This window comes from Lolium perenne, chromosome 1 (genome assembly GCF_019359855.2).
Source record: "Lolium perenne isolate Kyuss_39 chromosome 1, Kyuss_2.0, whole genome shotgun sequence".
NCBI lineage: Eukaryota > Viridiplantae > Streptophyta > Magnoliopsida > Poales > Poaceae > Lolium > Lolium perenne.
The window spans coordinates 245280276-245287726 of NC_067244.2; positions in this window are offsets into that span (position 1 = coordinate 245280276).

Sequence of the window (7451 nt, forward strand, 5' to 3'; positions counted from 1 at the left end):
GGAGTTTCGCGATGGCGGCGGCGCCACAGTAACTTTTCTGGAGTTTCGTCAATTGGTGTCAAAGTTTTAGGTCACGACGGCTTAAATAGGCGAAGAATCGGAGTCGGAGGGGCCACGGGCTGCCCAAACCATAGGGGGGCGCGCCCCCCCCCCTTGGGCCGCGCCGCCCTAGGGTGTGGGGCCCCCCTGGCACCCCTCTGGCCTTTCTCCGGTGCTCTGGAAGCTTCGCGAAATTATAAGATCCCTGGAATTGATTTCGTCCGATTCCGAGAATATTTCGTTACTAGGATTTCTGAAACCAAAAACAGCAGAAAACAGCAACTGGCCTCTCGGCATCTCGTCAATAGGTTAGTTCCGGAAAACGCATAAAAATGATATAAAGTGTGAACAAAACATGTTGGTATTGTCATAAAACAAGCATGGAACATCGGAAATTATAGATACGTTGGAGACGTATCAGCATCCCCAAGCTTAGTTCCTACTCGTCCTCGAGTAGGTAAACGATAAAAGATAATTTCTGAGGTGACATGCTACCAACATAATCTTAATCATACCATTGTAAAGCTTATGAGATGAATGCAGCCATTCGAAACAATGTAAATGCAATGAGTAAACAATTGAATCATATAGCAAAGACTTTTCATGAATAGTACTTTCAAGACAAGCATCAATAAGTCTTGCATAAGAGTTACTCATAAAGCAATAAATTCTTAGTAAAGGTATTGAAGCAACACAATGGAAGATTAAGTTTCAGCGGTTGCTTTCAACTTGTAACATGTATATCTCATGGATAGTTGTCAATGCAAAGCAATATAACAAGTGCAATAAGCAAGTATATAAGAATCAATGCACAGTTCACACAAATGTTTGCTTCTTGAGGTGGAGAAAGATAGGTGAACTGACTCAACAGTAAAAGTAAAAGAATGGTCCTTCAAAGAGGAAAGCATCGATTGCTATATTTGTGCTAGAGCTTTTATTTTGAAGACATGAAACAATTTTGTCAACGGTAGTAATAAAGCATATGTATCATGTAAGTTATATCTTACAAGTTGCAAGCCTCATGCATAGTATACTAATAGTGCCCGCACCTTGTCCTAATTAGCTTGGACTACCGGATCATCACAATGCACATGTTTTAACCAAGTGTCACAAAGGGGTACCTCTATGCCGCATGTACAAAGGTCTAAGGAGAAAGCTCGCATTGGATTTCTCGCTATTGATTATTCTTCAACTTAGACATCCATACCGGGACAACATAGACAACAGATAATGGACTCCTCTTTTATGCATAAGCATGTAGCAACAATTGATAAATTTCTCATTTGAGATTGAGGATATATGTCCAAAACTGAAACTTCCACCATGGATCATGGCTTTAGTTAGCGGCCCAATGTTCTTCTCTAACAATATGCATGCTTTAACCATAAGGTGGTAGATCGCTCTTACTTCAGACAAGACGAACATGCATAGCAACTCACATGAAATTCAACAATGAGTAGTTGATGGCGTCCCCAGTGAACATGGTTATCGCACAACAAGCAACTTAATAAGAGATAAAGTGCATAATTACATATTCAATACCACAATAGTTTTTAAGCTATTTGTCCCATGAGCTATATATTGCAAAGGTGAATGATGGAATTTTAAAGGTAGCACTCAAGCAATTTACTTTGGAATGGCGGAGAAATACCATGTAGTAGGTAGGTATGGTGGACACAAATGACATAGTGTTGTTTGGCTCAGGATTTGGATGCATGAGAAGTATTCCCTCTCGATACAAGGTTTAGGCTAGCAAGGTTGTTTGAAGCAAACACAAGCACGAACTAGTACAGCAAAACTCACATAAAAGACATATTACAAGCATTATAAAACTATACATCGTCTTCCTTGTTGTTCAAACATCTTACTAGAAAATATCTAGACTCTAGAGAAACCACTCATGCAAACCAAATTTTAACAAGCTCTATGTATTTCTTCACTAATAGGTGCAAGGTATATGATGCAAGAGCTTAAACAAGAGCACAACAATTGCCAAGTATTAAGTTATTCAATACATCATACCAATTACTACATGTAGCATTTTCCAACTCCAACCATATAATAATTAACGAAGCAGTTTCAACCTTCGCCATGAAAATTAAAAGCTAAGAACACATGTGTTCATACGAACCAGCGGAGCGTGTCTCTCTCCCACACAAGCATGATGTAATCCAATTTATTCAAACACAAACAAAAACAAAAGCACACAGACGCTCCAAGCAAAGCACATAAGATGTGATGGAATAAAAATATAGTTTCAGGGGAGGAACCTGATAATGTTGTCGATGAAGAAGGGGATGCCTTGGGCATCCCCAAGCTTAGACGCTTGAGTCTTCTTAGAATATGCAGGGGTGAACCACCGGGGCATCCCCAAGCTTAGAGCTTTCACTCTTCTTGATCATAGTATATCATCCTCCTCTCTTGACCCTTGAAAACTTCCTCCACACCAAACTCGAAACAAACTCATTAGAGGGTTAGTGCATAATCAAAAACTCACATGTTCAGAGGTGACACAATCATTCTTAACACTTCTGGACATTGCATAAAGCTACTGGACATTAGTGGATCAAAGAAATTCATCCAACATAGCAAAAGAGGCAATGCGAAATAAAAGGCAGAATCTGTCAAAACAGAACAGTTCGTATTGACGAATTTTAAAATGGCACCAGACTTGCTCAGATGAAAATGCCCAAATTGAATGAAAGTTGCGTACATATCTGAGGATCACGCACGTAAATTGGCATAATTTTCTGAGTTACCTACAGAGAATTTTGCCCAGATTCGTGACAGCAAAGAAAACAGTTTCTGCGCAGTAATCCAAATCTAGTATGAACTTTTCTATCAACGACTTTACTTGGCACAACAAAACACAAAACTAAGATAAGGAGAGGTTGCTACAGTAGTAAACAACTTCCAAGACACAAATATAAAACAAAGTACTGTAGCAAAATAACACATGGGTTATCTCCCAAGAAGTTCTTTCTTTATAGCCATTAAGATGGGCTCAGCAGTTTTAATAATCCATTCGCGGGAAATAGTATTTGAAGCAAAAGAGAGCTTCAAGAGGCAAGTTCAAAACAAATTTAAGTCTAACATGCTTCCTATGAAGAGGAATCTTGTACACAAATGAATTCATGAAGAACAAAGTGACAAGCATAAGAGGATAAAACACGAGTAACTTCAAGATTTTCGACATGAAGAGGGGAAACTTAATATTATTAAGATGCATACAACCATATTTCCCTCTCTCATAATAACTTTCAGTAGCATCATTGATGAAATCCACAATATACCCATCACTTAAAACATTCTTATCATGGTTCATATGCATAGAAGTATCATTAAATTTGGCATAAGAAGAGTTATTCTCATTAATAATAATTGGAGCAGGATTATTATCAAGAATTTGAACATGGTAAACAAGTTGCATATTAAGGAAATTATTTTTGATAAGCCTATCATAACTATGACAAGTTTCATAAGGATAATTGTAACATGTGTCATATCCATCTCTATAGCGATTATCTAGACCAGAATATGTGATATCATCATTTTCACTAAAAGTAGAGGTCTCAAGTATAGGATCTTCGAGCACAACATCCCCAAGCTTGGAGCTTTCAATATCATCGTTTGAGGGGACATGAATAATGCTATCATCATTACTTTCATAATCAGTACCAAAGAGATTTCCAACATCAAAGTTAGTGTGTTCTTCCAAATCATGATCACTAATATGGGTAAAGGGTATAGGAAGATCATCGTACTCAGATTCATTATCACAATAATCATCAGGAGCAACATACTTACGGTTACCTATCGTTATCTCATATACGCGGGGATATGTTGTTACCTCTTTCTTTTTATTCCCCTTATTCTTCTTCTTCTTCTTCGTTCCCTTCTTCTTCTTCTCCTCCTCCTTTTCCTCGTTCCCTTCTTCAGAGGGAGAGGCTTGAAGGGTGGCTTGTCCGCATAACCTGATTTACTTTCAGAAACAATAGAAGAAACTTGGGAGGATCCCTCCTTTTCATTAATTAGTTGAAAACACACAGCGGTCCTATCATATTTTGGCAAGGTGTCATCTTCTAAAATATTTTGTATGTAAGTATTTGTATGGCTATTATCAATGCAATAAGAAAAACACCCATGCAGGACATCATCAATATCAAGATCACTCATATGTAACAAAGAGATTTTTCTCGACAGTTCTTCACACCCCAAGAATAGAGTAAGTTCATCATGCTGATTAGGAGTAATTTCATCATCACAATACAAATTTGCAGCACTCATTGGGTTCAAATTATCATTGGAGGAGCATTGAAAATTAAAATGACCCACTTCATGGCAAACTTCACAAATAAAAGGATAGAGGGCACAAACTTTTTTACCAAGATCATCTAGAGCCCTAAACCACTTTCTAGTTTTTTCATTAGCATGATGGATACAATATTCATCTTTGATTTGATTAATTCCACAAGGTCTATGTATTCCACAAAAATTAACATGCTTATAGGAAATAGCATTCTTAGGAGTTTGAGCATGCTTATTGCAATAATTAACAACAATTTCATTCTTCATGCAAGCCTCTTTAAAAGGTTCATGATACTTATCAAAATTCTTTTTAGGCAATTCAAAATGAGAAGCAAAGGCTTTATAAAGATTTACTGACAACTTGAGAGTCAAGACCATAAGTAGCACTCATATTTCGAAATTTATCGGTATCCATAAAAGCTTCAATGCATTCATAATCATAATTTATACCTGACTCTTTACCTTCATTGTTCTCCCATCCTTCAGCGTTCTCCTTAATCCGATCAAGAAGATCCCACCTAGCTTCAACCTCCTTGCTTGTGAAAGATCCCTCTGAACACGCGTCCAGATAGTCCTTGTGTTGTCCTGAAAGTCTCGCATAAAAATTATTAACAATAACATTACGGGGGAGCTCATGAATGGGACATTTGAGCATTAGTGATTTCAATCTCCCCCACGCTTGAGAAATACTCTCTCCATCACGAGGATAAAAGTTATAAATATAATTCCTATCAATATGCACTTCATGAGGAGGATAAAATTTAGAATAAAAGAGAGATGCAATTTCCTCCCAACCAAGAGAATGTCTATTCTCCAACAATTTATACCAATGCGCCGCTTTACCAGACAGCGAAACAGAGAATAGCTTCTTCCTCACTTCATCCATAGAGATACCTGCACACTTGAATAACCCGCATAATTCGTGCAAAAACAGTAAATGATCTCTAGGATGGACAGTTCCATCCCCTTTATAGTGGTTGTCCATAACACGTTCAATAATTTTCATAGGTATTTTATACGGAATACTTTCAGCGGGTGGATTTAAAATATCAGAAGCATCATTAGAGTTATTGCATATGGGAGAAAAAGCATTATCAGAGCAAAATATTTCTTCCAAAGCTGAGGAGCAAAAAAGATTATTCTTATATAAACTAGCTTCCCCAAGCTTAGACTTATCCATAGTATTAGCAGTAATTGCATTCATACTAATAACATCACTACTAGCATGCAAATAAGGTTCCATAGGTTTTTTAATTTTCGCATCAAACAATTCTAAATCAGGAAAAAGATTAAAAAGCTCACCAAATTTTTTGTTGTTTTCCATTATGCCTAACTAGTGTAAAACAAGAAACAAAAAGTTGCAATTGCAGGATCTAAAGGAAATAGCTTCGAGCACAAACACAATGGCGCCAGAAAAGTACTTTACCTGGAACCGGAGTATGAGTGCCTTTTACCTTTCCTCCCCGGCAACGGCGCCAGAAAAGTGCTTGATGTCTACGTTCCCCCTCCTTTCCTGTAGACAGTGTTGGGCCTCCAAGAGCAGAGGTTTGTAGAACAGCAGCAAGTTTTCCCTTAAGTGGATCACCCAAGGTTTATCGAACTCAGGGAGGAAGAGGTCAAAGATATCCCTCTCATGCAACCCTGCAACCACAAAGCAAGAAGTCTCTTGTGTCCCCAACACACCAAATAGGTGCACTAGTTCGGCGAAGAGATAGTAAAATACAGGTGGTATGAATTTATATGAGCAGTAGCAACGGTGCCAGAAAATAGCTTGCTGGCGTGTAGTTGATGGTGGTAGTATTGCAGCAGTAGTAACACAGTAAAACAGTAAACAAGCAGCGATAGCAGTATTTAGGAACAAGGCCTAGGGATTACACTTTCACTAGTGGACACTCTCAACATTGATCACATAACAGAATAGATAAATGCATACTCTACACTTTTGTTGGATGATGAACACATTGCGTAGGATTACACGAACCCTCAATGCCGGAGTTAACAAGCTCCACAATAATGCTCATATTTTAGTAACCTTTAGTGTAAGATAGATCAAAAGACTAAACCAAGTACTAGCATAGCATGCACACTGTCACCTTCATGCATATGTAGGAGGAATAGATCACATCAATATTATCATAGCAATAGTTAACTTCGCAATCTACAAGAGATCATGATCATAGCATAAACCAAGTACTAACACGGTGCACACACTGTCACCTTTACACACGTGCAGGAGGAATAGAACTACTTTAATAACTTTGCTAGAGTAGCACATAGATAGTAGTGATACAAAACTCATATGAATCTCAATCATGTAAAGAAGCTCATGAGATTATTGTATTGAGGTACATGGGAGAGAGATGAACCACATAGCTACAGCGAAGCCCTCAGCCTCGGGGGTGGATTACTCCCTCCTCATCATGGAGGCAGCGATGGCGGTGAAGATGGCGGTGAAGACGGCGGTGGAGATGGCTCCGGGGGCAATTCCCCGTCCCGGCAGGGTGCCGAAACAGAGTTCTGTCCCCCGAATTGGAGTTTCGCGATGGCGGCGGCGCCACAGTAACTTTTCTGGAGTTTCGTCAATTGGTGTCGAAGTTTTAGGTCACGACGGCTTAAATAGGCGAAGAATCGGAGTCGGAGGGGCCACGGGCTGCCCAAACCATAGGGGGGCGCGCCCCCCCCCTTGGGCCGCGCCGCCCTAGGGTGTGGGGCCCCCACAGCACCCTCTGGCCTTTCTCCGGTGCTCTGGAAGCTTCGCGAAATTATAAGATCCCCGGAATTGATTTCGTCCGATTCCGAGAATATTTCGTTACTAGGATTTCTGAAACCAAAAACAGCAGAAAACAGCAACTGGCCTCTCGGCATCTCGTCAATAGGTTAGTTCCGGAAAACGCATAAAAATGATATAAAGTGTGAACAAAACATGTTGGTATTGTCATAAAACAAGCATGGAACATCGGAAATTATAGATACGTTGGAGACGTATCACTGGGTACCACGCTGGAATTGCTGCAGTGGAAGGCAGAGAATGGTACTTCTGACAAGGGATTTGAAAAGTTGCTGAAAATAATAAAGAAGATGCTTCCAGGGGAGAACGTGTTGCC